Genomic DNA, 12,071 nt, shown 5'->3' on the forward strand with positions numbered 1-12,071 from the left:
TAGGATTGCAAATTTCCCTACATTATTTTTAGCTATATATTATGAAAAAAATTGTTTTTCTTTCTTTATAATATTCTTAGAAATACCGTCCATTTTAGGATAGAGAATCTATCTATTTCAATTCTTATGGTCTTACCCTAGTTAGTTAGTTGTTTGTTTGTTTGGTTGTTTATAAAAAAGATTTGAACGGGTATATAGCGTCTCTTATAATCTTTCTGTTCACTGATGTAAAAATTGCGGCAGTATATTCGTATTCAAGGCCAAGTATTGACATAATCAACAAGTCCACCAGATTAAGTGTGAAGGAAAAATCGATCTAACTGGTTAGGACTCGGTTGAGTACATAAAACTATAAATACAGGTCACAGATGAGATATAAGGAACCACAGTGCAGCTTCAATTTGTTCAAATCTCTGCTACTCTTGCCTTCTTGCTTAAAGTCCCAAAGTTGCAAGAGTGGGAAATGGATTTAGCAAGAGTGGTTTTTGTGGTGTCTCTAGGTTGGTTCTTTCTGATGGTTGATGCTCGCATCCCAAGTGTCTACACTGGTGGGCAGTGGCAGGATGCTCATGCTACTTTCTATGGCGGCAACAATGCTTCTGGAACAATGGGAGGAGCTTGTGGTTATGGCAACCTATACGATCAAGGCTATGGAGTGAACACAGCAGCTTTGAGCACAGTCCTCTTTAACAATGGAGCTGGCTGTGGTGCCTGCTTCGAGATTAAGTGCTCGAACGATCCCCAATGGTGCAATCCAGGAAGCCCATCTATCTTTATCACCGCAACAAACTTATGCCCAGCTAACTATGCCCTTCCAAATGATAATGGAGGATGGTGCAACCCTCCTAGGGAGCACTTTGATCTCTCCATGCCTATGTTTCTTACCATTGCACAGTACAGTGCCGGAATTGTTCCAGTTTCCTATCGCAGGGTACCATGCAGGAAGACTGGTGGGATAAGATTCACCATGGGGGGGGGCACTAAATACTTCAACTTGATATTGATTACAAATGTTGCAGGATCTGGGGACATTGTGAAGGCGAGCGTGAAAGGGTCGAACACAGGATGGATTAGTTTGTCGAGAAACTGGGGCCAGAACTGGCAAACTGGTGAAATTCTTGTGGGTCAATCTCTCTCCTTCAGGGTTACCGGCAGTGATCGCCGGACCTCCACCTCCTGGAACATCGTCCCTTCTTATTGGCAGTCCTATCAAACATTCGAGGGCAAGAATTTTAGGGTCTAATTTGATATCCCTCGCGTCTCATGTTTTATTTCTTCTTCTTCTATATTAGGGTTTTTAGAAGCAAAAGTAGGTGAAAGTGCTAAGTTCGAAAGGGGGAAAGAATTTTGTACCTAGATTGTGGTATAGCTGAAGAGGTTGCAAACTATAAATCAGCGATTGCTGGACCTCAACCACCTTCCTGATTGGCCTCTCGGTCAAATGTTCAAAGGCAAGAATTTTAAGGTCTGATTTGATATCCCTGTCATCTCAAGTTTCATTTCTTCTTCTTCTATATTAGGGCTTTTGGAAGTTAAAAAAATAAGTGCAAGAGCTAGGGTTGAAAGGGGGAAAGAATTTTGTAACAAGATTGTAGTACAGCTGAAGTGGTTACACATTAAAAAACATGTAACCTGCAGCTTCCATATGTGTTAGTAAATAGTAAGTCTTCTAATGAATCCATGAAATCTTAACCATGCTCAGATTCAGTGATATCTATTGTTACTTTCTGCATTCTTTACCCTGGTAAGCTGAACCATGAAATCTTTACAGATATTAAAGCTATGTACATCTGAGTCATGTCTCTAGTCAATCAAAATGAACACCAAAAAAGCCAATTGATCAAAAAAGGAAAATGAGTATGCGCAAGTTCTAATAGCTTGTAACTCCCAAAATTGAACTGCGGGTTGAAGCTCTATTGCAAGCATTTGGAATATCAAAGCGAGAAGGTTCAATGCCAAGAATGGTTGAAATTACAATCTGAAGTTGTTTATCTTCATGCTTATTCACCTCTTTCTCAACAATCTTATATCCTCCACGTAGCATTAAAGCATTGGACCAAATGACGAGCACTCATCATATCCCTTCAATGCTTTCTCTAGTAATGCATTGCTAAGTTTTTGGAACATTTCTAATCTCAGAAAAAGTTTCTGGGCAAAAGTATATTGGATTAGAATAAAAAATGAGTCGCTACAAGATAATAGTTAAATGAAAAATCATCATCTTATTCATATATACTATTTCTACACTAAATTTGGAGGATAACTAAATGCTTGCAACTAAGATGAATAGCAGGAAATAATCCCTTTAGAATAAAAGGAAGAGATTTTTGTATATTGCTAGTTATGATAACGATTGTGTTTTTGACCATTGGATAAAGATAGAATCATAACTTTAGGGTCTTATTTGGTTACATGAATCTAGAAATTTAAAATCTCTGGATTCATGAATGAGAGATTTATACCCGTTTGGTCGTGAAAATCTCTCGAATTCATGAAATCTAGAAATTCATATTTTTGCACTAAAAATGTGAATCTGTAGATTTATGGTTATAAAGTGAAATCTAGAGATTCACATTTACTATAAAAGCTTTAAACGTTTACACATTCACAAAAACTATAGATGAATCCATAAATTTCATTCCATAGATTCAGATTAATCAAACAGTTAATTTTATTTACCTTTAAAATCAGTTTTCTTTAGAGGAAGGAAAGTTTTTAATAAATAACTGAATATTTAGAGAAAACGGCATAAGATTTATCTTCATTTAATTGATATTTCAAAAAAAAATATATGGTAAATAAATTTTCTTTTTGGTAAAAATATGGTAATACAGTTCAGGGTAGGATATATGTAATTTGCTCAAAGGAAATAAATTGGTGAAAAAATGGTATGCAATTTAAGAAAAGATTTGAAAAAGAAAATTTTAAATTTCCAACGAGAAACTCTTTTTCCCCTCTTTTTGGTAGGAGTGGGATAAAATTTAGGAGATTGCCTCTTTCAAGAGTTGAATTTGAAAGCCTGCCCAAGGTTGAGATCGAAATCTCGATTGCATTGTTGAGATCAATATTGAAATTTCGATCTCAACCGTAATCTGCACAAACCTACACATTTAATGCTCAACATTCTTTTTAGGCAAGTAATTTACAAAGAATATTGCATGGATAATGGTAAAAATAAATGAAACTTACCTGATTTGTTTGAGTTTGAACTGCTTCCATTAAGGAAACTCGAAACCATCTCGGATCCAAGGATCAGGAAAGTGAAGAGATTTTCAAAAGTTAGGTAATCCGACGATTCACAGTGAACAGGTTAAGCTACTTAAACCCCTCACTCAAGGTAATAAACACTTGCTTCTCAATTACTCTGAGATTTCTTGGTCCGAACCTTTCTTAGCCCCAGCTTCAACAATCACAGATATCTTTGATTGTTCCAGTGGTTTTGAGTCTTAGTTTTGTGCTTCTACTTTTCTTTTCTTTTACAGGGTTTTCTCACTCATTAAAGATCGTTAAGAGCATGGACATTGGAAGAACGATCACTCAAACAAAAAAACACCATTGCTCGTGGAATTTAATAATCAAATTCAAATGCATTATGTTTGAAACTCTTTTGCCAGCTTTTGTAATACTAATCAGTCTCTCTTTGGCTATGATACATGAAGTTGATATTTACTGCGAAGACCAGATACATGTGTTACAAGGAACTGGAAAACCACTTCCTAATGGTATCCCAACATACATCGTACAGATATCAAATTTATGCATGGATTGCTCCATCTTTCGCTGGTTCGTCGGAAAATCGATAATTTTTTAAGCGACTCCCTTTTTATTTCACTCCTCACTAAATCGATCGAATTTTGAATATATTTTTATCAGGTATACGAGTTCTTTGGTGCCAATTTCTTGGCTGGATTACGATCAACAAAGTAGCCATTACCCCAAAAAATGGAAAGTGGAGGCAAAACTGTTATTGTGGATGTAACACATTTTTCCTTGTGTTAATATAAATCTTCTTTTTCTCCACATGAAAGAAGAAAGAAAAATTCGTATAATCTAATTGGGGGAAATATAAAAATGAAAAAAAGTATAGCATGAACTTGATGGAATGTAAGATTTGTAAAATTATATATTCATATTTCTAAGAGAAGCATACATGATTATTGACTTAGGAATGTAAAATTTATGAAAATATATTAAATATTTTTATTAAGAAAATAGGAAACCCGACACCCCAAGGGAAGACCGAGAACGGGCCGAGGCGACAAGTGGACCACAACGAGCCGAAGGAGGAAATTAAACAAATGTTAGTAGATGACCCATAATGACTCAAAACTCTCCAAGTAAGTGAGAGAGAAGATTAGTCTCGATAGTGTAAAAGGGTAATTTGGAATATCTGTAGATCAGTGATGGAGAACAATGACGTAAATAAGATATCAAACGAAGAGGAAAGACCTCCAACGAGCAAAGATCATCAAACGGAGTCGTGGGGCCAACCATGGACGGAAGGGGCGGGGGGAACCAACCCCACCTATTTTCTATAGGGGCAAACGGAACAGATCTAAACCCATATGTTTAACCATCCGTAACGCATATTTACAAGAACGACTCGAGGCTGCGGGAAGAGGAGAAACGAAGAGGGGGCACCGGAGGCATCGGATGAATCTTCAGAAAATTTCAAGAAAGGAGAAAATCAACTCACAAGGAGATTTCCTCCTTCCCTTGAGGAACTTGAAACGGAAGCATGTTAGGTGATAGCTATTCCAATTCTTTAATGGCCTAATAAATGAGTTATTGGTGCAATCCCATGATAAGGGGATCATTTGACCTCTAGGTACCCAGGGTGATTTATGAGAGCCAATTTGGGGGACTGATTTAGGTCAAATTAAATCAAATGAGAACACCCGGATCTCTTTATTTCCAATTAATTTTCCCCACAAGCCATTGACTCAATTAAAGACAAAATTATAACAGCGATTTAGGTTAAAGGGGAGTAAACCAGAGTCATGGGGTGTTACGGGAATATTTACATATTTTACTAAACCCAAATTAACTCTTATTAGGTAATCCGCATGATTAGGATAAATTACCCAAAGGTTATTTCCTGGGGAAGAGATATTGATCGGGAGAAATATCAAAGTAAAAGGGAGGAAAACCAACCCATATATTGAATGATTGTTGTGTTATATCTTTTGATAAATATGAATGTCATAATATATGTTTATCATTATTACAGATGTTGCTTCGCTGGAAATATATTAATGTTGTTATGATATGGAATGTGAATGTATGTGAAGGGAGAAGAGAAATATTATTATTCTTCACCTGTATTATCTGTTGGGGGCACGCTAGTATGTGATTGAGTTGTGGTTGGAAAAGGGGAATGCCCGGCATGCCAAGGATACGGAGGAGGCGGAGGGACGATCTAGGGCCGGGCTTCCAACGGGGATATTAGGGCATGTCAGAAGTGGGGAGGTGACCCGAGTACACACCCCGGCGGGGTAGAAGCGGAACCCGGAGGTGGGGGGTCGGGGGGCCCACTACATCATGAGAGGTAGGGTTGCATATAAGATAAGGGCCAGGGCACCAAGACGGGAAACGACCGGAGAGGACAGGAGATCAGCTATATATGTGGATGATCAGGGTAAGGGATGTAACCGGATGCCCCCGGAGGATACATCATAGGTGGGAAGGATGAACACGGCACAGGCGGAGGGGAGAACCGGACCAGAGTCGAGGAGACCCCGGGCAGGGCCGACAGGGGATCTATACCAAGGTGATGTGAGAGAGTGGTGACAATCCCCAACAGGCTCGATGAGACACCCAACAACGCGGAGAACCCAAGACGGCAAGGCGGAGGGAAGAGTGAGAGGCCCAAAGAAGCGGGTGACAAGGGTCACGAGAGACAGATAGAGTAGGAGCAAATATCACATACATATCATGTCATAATACATTATGATATTCATGTTATAGTGTGGGGAAATCTGAAAATGAATGTGTGATATGATGTTGAGTGACCACCGAGGGAACACCAAGCCAAGATAAGGGTAGAGGACCTCCAAATGGAGGATCGGCTAGTATATCTCGAAGGAGTGACCGAAGAAGAAGTGCGACAGGAGAGCGACAAAAAAAGGAAAAAAAAGAAAAGAGGGGAGGGCGGGGAAATATATTTTAGGTATCTACAATTTATTGCTCCTATTAAGGAAAGCAGTATGAAAATATAATTTTAGTATCAACCATTGATTGCTCCTACTAAGGAAAGGATACATTGATCACTCCTATTTAGTATTTGTCATTGACTTTTTTTTTTTTTTTGGGTCAACATCTGTTATTGATTGCTCTTATATTGGAAAGTATTTTGAAAATATATTTTTGTATTTACATTGATTTCTCTTGAAAGCATCCATGGTTATTGATTTAGGAATGTGAAATTTATGAAAAATATATTTAAATATTTAGAGAGAGAGGAATATCGAGACTCTTGTTTACCAAAAAGAAGGAATACTCATTGTAACTTACCAAAATAAAATGATAAACTTTAATTAAATTAAGCTAACACAGGGTCAGGTTGGGCTAGGCCGAGTTGACCCGAAGGCTAAACCCAAACCTAAACCCTATCAAGGCTGATTATTTAGTAACCCAAGCTTGGATTGTGGTGGTATAACTTGTACAAATCTTTCTATTTTCTAATTCGATCCGATCCATTTGCTTGTAGGGCTATTTACCCTAGACATTTCTGGAACACCCTTAGCGGAGGGACAAATAGTCAATTTTGAAAGAACTTATTGTCAACCTCTTTCAAATATGAATCAGATGGATCTCCATTCACTTGGATTGGTTGTGTGACAAACTTACCCAATTTGTCTGAGATTGGATTGTTTCCATTAAGGAAATTTTTAATCAATGATCAGGAAAGGGAAGTTAGGTAATCCGACGATCCACAATGAACAGGTTAAGGTATTTAAACCCCTCAAATCCCTCACTCACCTCACTCACTTTAGTCAAAGCATCAAGATATCTTTGATGGCTTCAGTAGCTTTCAGTCTCAGTCTTCTACTCCTATGTTGCATTGGTTAAGTATTTTAACTTTTATAAGTCTTAGCCATGTTTGATGTCTTTGGTGGTTTTGAGTCTCAGTGTTTCTTTTTTGTGCTTCTATTTTCCTTTCCATTTACAGGAGTTTCTCACTCGTTAGAGTTGTTCAACAGCACAGACATTGGAAGAACACTCACTCAAACAGAAAATAACACCATTGCTCGTGCAGGTAATAAAATTTAATAATCAAATTCAACTCATGCAATATATTATGTATGAAATTCTTTTGCCACCTTTGGAAATACTAATCAGTTTCTCTTTGGCTATGATAATATATGAAGGTGATGTTCACTGCAACGACCAGATAAATGTGGTACAAGGGAAAGGAGCACCACTTCCTGATGGTACTCCAACATACTACGTTCAAATAGCAAATTTATGCATGGATTGCTCCATCTCCAACCTTCGTCTTTACTGTGGAAGGTTCCGTTCACTTCGATTGATTAATCCAAAACTGTTCAGACGTATTGCCATCAACAACTGCCTTGTCAACGATGGCAAACCTATTCCACCTAAAAAAGTCCTGAGCTTTAGCTATGTCAATCATTTCCAGTACAAACTCTATGTTGCTTCTGCTACCTGTTAGTTTCCAGATGAAGTAGCAACAACTTGGTGGATTCATGTTTTCATATTTGAATAAGAAATTAGTTCCTTTTGTTAGATATTGTATATCAAGTTATTATTATAAAGTAAGGTTCCCGTTTCTTGTTTTTCATTTATTATTTTTGGACCGGAAACAACTCGAATCATGTATGCGTAAACGTAATTCAGCGTTTTGGTATAGTTTTTAGCTCACTCAGAGAAAAATTATGGTTAAAGGCCGAACTATAGATGTGTGCATTCTACATTGCCTCATCATTGTCATTAGACCATTAAAATTCAACTCAGATGGCATCGATGTGCTTAGTAAAATTTTGAAAACTACACAAAAATATGTATATTACTTCACTTGACTGAAACAATGATTAAAAATAATAAGGGTAATTTTCATCTGGACCCCTGAGGTTTGATTCATGTCATTTTTAGTCCAAAAAAATAGATACTTTGCATCTGCCTCCCCTGAGGTATTCAATAAGATCAATTAAAGACAATTTGTGATTTTGATGACCAAAATATCCTCACATCTATTTTACAGTAAAATTTGCATATTATTTCACGATTAAATCCAACGGTGAAAATCAAAAGAGTAGGGTGTTTACTAGATCTGCTCCTTTACAGACACCCTTCATTACCTCCAATTGATCATTAGATTTTAGAAACGTGAATTATTCCAATCAGATGAATTTATATTCATCTGAAAAAATACACATATGTAAGGCCCAATTCTCTCTCATCTCCTTCATTGTCTCCATCTTCAGGTCCAGTCGCCGCCATCTTTTTTCCTCTTCAACTCCGGCGACAGTAATGTGTTCATGTGTGTGATTTACAGCCATGGCTTCCAAGGCACTCCCTCAGGTGTCTTCTCTTCATTTCTTATCTCCACTGCATCTTTCTTTCCCCTCCCTTTTACCTTCCCTTTCTATTGAATCAAATTGGGACAAAACAACCTGACTTTGGATTTGCAGGCTCACGTTTCAGTTCCAAGAACCGCTTCTCCTTACTCTTCAAAGAAGCTATGGTCTTCTTCACCATCCTCATTTCGCTCATCTTCTCTCTGCTCAACCCGAATTATTACTTCTAGGGTTTCTTCAAATGGCTTTGATTTAAAAATTCGTTCCTGTAATCGCTCGACGTAAGAACCCACTTTTCTATCGTTAGAGCAAAACCCAATTTCTGAAGGAGAACCAGCCATAAATTGAGAATGCCAAAGAGAATTCTGCAGTTGATCCTGAAATTCCTGCCGCAGAACCAGAAAAATCATACACACATAAACACATTCCTGTCTTCGGAGTTGAAGAGGAAAAAAAAGGCAGAGATGGGCGACGCCTGACGAAGATGGAGACGATGAAGGATATAAGAGAGAGTTTGGACTGTGTATTTTTTTAGTACAGGAGCGAATCCAGTAAACACCCCTACTCTTTTGATTTTCACCGTTGGATTTAATTGTAAAGATAATATGCAAATCTTACGGTAGAATAAATGTGAGGGTATTTTGGTCATAAAAATCTCAAATTGTCCTTAACTGATCTTATTGAATACTTCAGGGGAGGCAGATGCAAAGTATCCATTTTTTTTGACTAAAAATGACATGGGTCAAACCTCAAGGGGTCCAGATGAAAATTACCCAAATAATAATAATATTAAAAAAACAAAATTTTGGGACGGTGGGGTTGAAGAATCAAAAACCCAAATCAAGATACATTGTGTATTTTATAATATAATATAAAGAGGAATTAATGAATCATAACATATAACTAAGATTAACATAATTAAGCTTTGAAAGAAAAGAAACCTAATTTTATTGAAAGATTATATAGAATTCTATCCATGGAAAAAATTGGTTCACAAAGTCATCCTTGAAAAGAAAATAGTCAGGAATTTTCCTGTTTAGTCGAAATAATGATAAAATTGGAAATAAAAGATTCATCAAATCCAAATCTTTTTATTTTGGTAAGAATTCATCAAATCCAAAGTAGTGGCATGTTGTATACTATTACAATAATTAATCAAACATTACTAAAATTAAGAAAATTAAATTCTGAGAAAATGAAAAAGCTTAAAATCGTTGACCCATACCCATCAAAAAATCTGATGGGCTAATTAATCTAGTGGGGCTGGCTGTCCTTTACCACCAAAATGAAGCTTCTGTGTTTGCTTTGCAATGTTCCACTTATAGGAAATTATTGAAATTCCAGACTACTTCAAACATTTTTAGGGTTTAATATAGCTGCAGAGGACTTTATGTGTCTGTTGTCTTCTTCAAGTTTTCCATCTATGTGCAGTCACACTTCGAATCTTTATGATCAATTTTAAAGTTTTGAGGCATGATCACTGATAGTAAAAATGCATTTAAATGAATTAACTTTGAAATGAAGGAGAAACCATGCATGTATTTATCAGGAGAAAGGACATTCCTCCATAAGGTTCACTGAATTAAGACATTCTCTGGTGAGCTTCATATACACAAGGTAAAGAAAATAATAATGAAAAAAAGATCTTTGAAGAACACCAAAAGGGTCTCGAGCCACCTCCAGTCCAACTTCTCCCTTCTCATCTTCTTATTTGTTCTCTAGTATCATGTGATATACTATCATTTTCACAAGCCTTTCTGTCAATCATTTCACCCCTTCACCTTATAAGATCACTTTTCAAACTTCTTTTCATTTCTTTTGACCAAGGCTTTTAATCATAAGAAGTACTGTTTTCTTCTTTGCAATTTAAATGTTTATGACATTTATGCTTTAACTTGAAGAGGGTTGTATAGGATCATAAACCTTATTCTACAGGAGATTAGTCAATTGGTTATTCTATATCTGCAGGCATATGCCTCATCGAATTGCATAACTGTTCTTCATTTTTCTCTTCTTTTCTCTCTATGATTGCAGTAGTTAACATTAATCTTAAGTTGATTCTCAGCTTTCAAGGTTTTTTGAGTTCTTGTCTCATTTTCTTACATTGGTTCAAACACTCCAAAATTTGAGTATATTATATACTCAAAATATACACTATAATGTATAATTTATTACTCATGCTATTTAATGTTTTCTTAACTAGTTTTGTCTTTCTTCTACCCAAAAAAAAATTAATTTTGTCTTTCTACCTTGTCCCTGTTTGTTTTTCAAATAGCTTCATAGCTAAAATCCATAAAAAATTACTGACTTTTTCTTAATGGAGACACCTTTTTTAAAGGAAATTTTAATCATTGTAATTTGTAGGTCACTAGAGTTTCGCATTGTTTCTCGCCAAAAAGTTAAACTGCCAAAGAGAACTGAACCACGATGTTTGAATTGAAATTGTTCTAGTTGATATGTATAAATCAATACATTAACTTAAAAATATAATTTTGGTCTTTCTATTTTGTCTATCTATCTTGTCCTTTTTGTTTGTTAAATTACTTCTTAGAAAAGTTCCCTTGATATCTGAGCTCTTCTCTTCCACAAAAAGAGCTTCTGTAAAGGAACTATCAGTCGATTTGGTGGGCTACTTAGAAACCCGTTTCATTTTGTTTATGAAGAATTCTTTCTCAATGGGTAATATGGTAAGAAATTTTATTCTCAGGAATCCTGAACCACTATCTGCCACTGAAATCAACTGTATTCAAACCCTGCAAATTTTTGTTGTTTTATAGTTAGGTGTTCATGTGAGAGAGAGATTTTGTATGGGATGGGGAGACTAGAGAGAGGGGAATGATGGGATGTTTCAGGGCATCTCATTTCATGGCTCCCTAGAAACAACAATTTGAAAATTACAAGACAAATGGGTTCGGTTCTCTTCTGTTCTATTAGTAGTTATCATATACTTTCAGGATCTCATCAATTTATGGTTTGAGAATTAAAAATAGATTCTTTGATTTTGAAACCCAGTGGGTGATCAAACCCATATTGTACACCTGTCCACTAAGATATGAAAGATCTCTTTCTTGCTACTTTTTATTTCCTGGTGGTTGAGAGGGAGTAATCAGTGACAGGGAAAGCATCCAATGTGGGTTTAGCTCTTTTTAAACCATTGGATTGGAATCCCATCAGCCCCACTTTGGCCTTGCATTTTCATAGTTCCATATGTGCATGTGTAGTGAATGACCGAATCCCACCAACCCCTTTGAAATACAGTTTGTTTTCTTCTAAAAAGTAACTGTAAAAGGCACTAACTTTGTCACCCACTGACAGAGAATTAATACTCAATGCATCTGTATTCAAAGGACATGGAAATAGCACATAGATTTCTTCTACAAAGCCATGGTTTCCTGATCTCCAATCATTCTCAACTTGGATTGTGAAAGATACTTGAAGAGTATTAGTCAACAATTCTACCTGTTGGAATAATTGCTCTGATGGTTCAAAAGAATGAAACCGGATATGAACCAGTAAAATAGGTAGTATTGG

The 12,071-nt window shown here is 36.4% G+C and overlaps 1 pseudogene; it reads left to right on the top strand.

The window, feature by feature from the left end:
- The first annotated feature begins 463 nt into the window (after positions 1-463).
- LOC149000747 (expansin-A4 pseudogene) lies at positions 464-1,243 on the top strand (annotated as a pseudogene).
- The last annotated feature ends 10,828 nt before the right edge of the window (positions 1,244-12,071 follow it).

This window comes from Hakea prostrata, chromosome 11 (genome assembly GCF_041222555.1).
Source record: "Hakea prostrata isolate BN-2017 chromosome 11, UWA_Hpros_2, whole genome shotgun sequence".
Classification (NCBI taxonomy): domain Eukaryota; kingdom Viridiplantae; phylum Streptophyta; class Magnoliopsida; order Proteales; family Proteaceae; genus Hakea; species Hakea prostrata.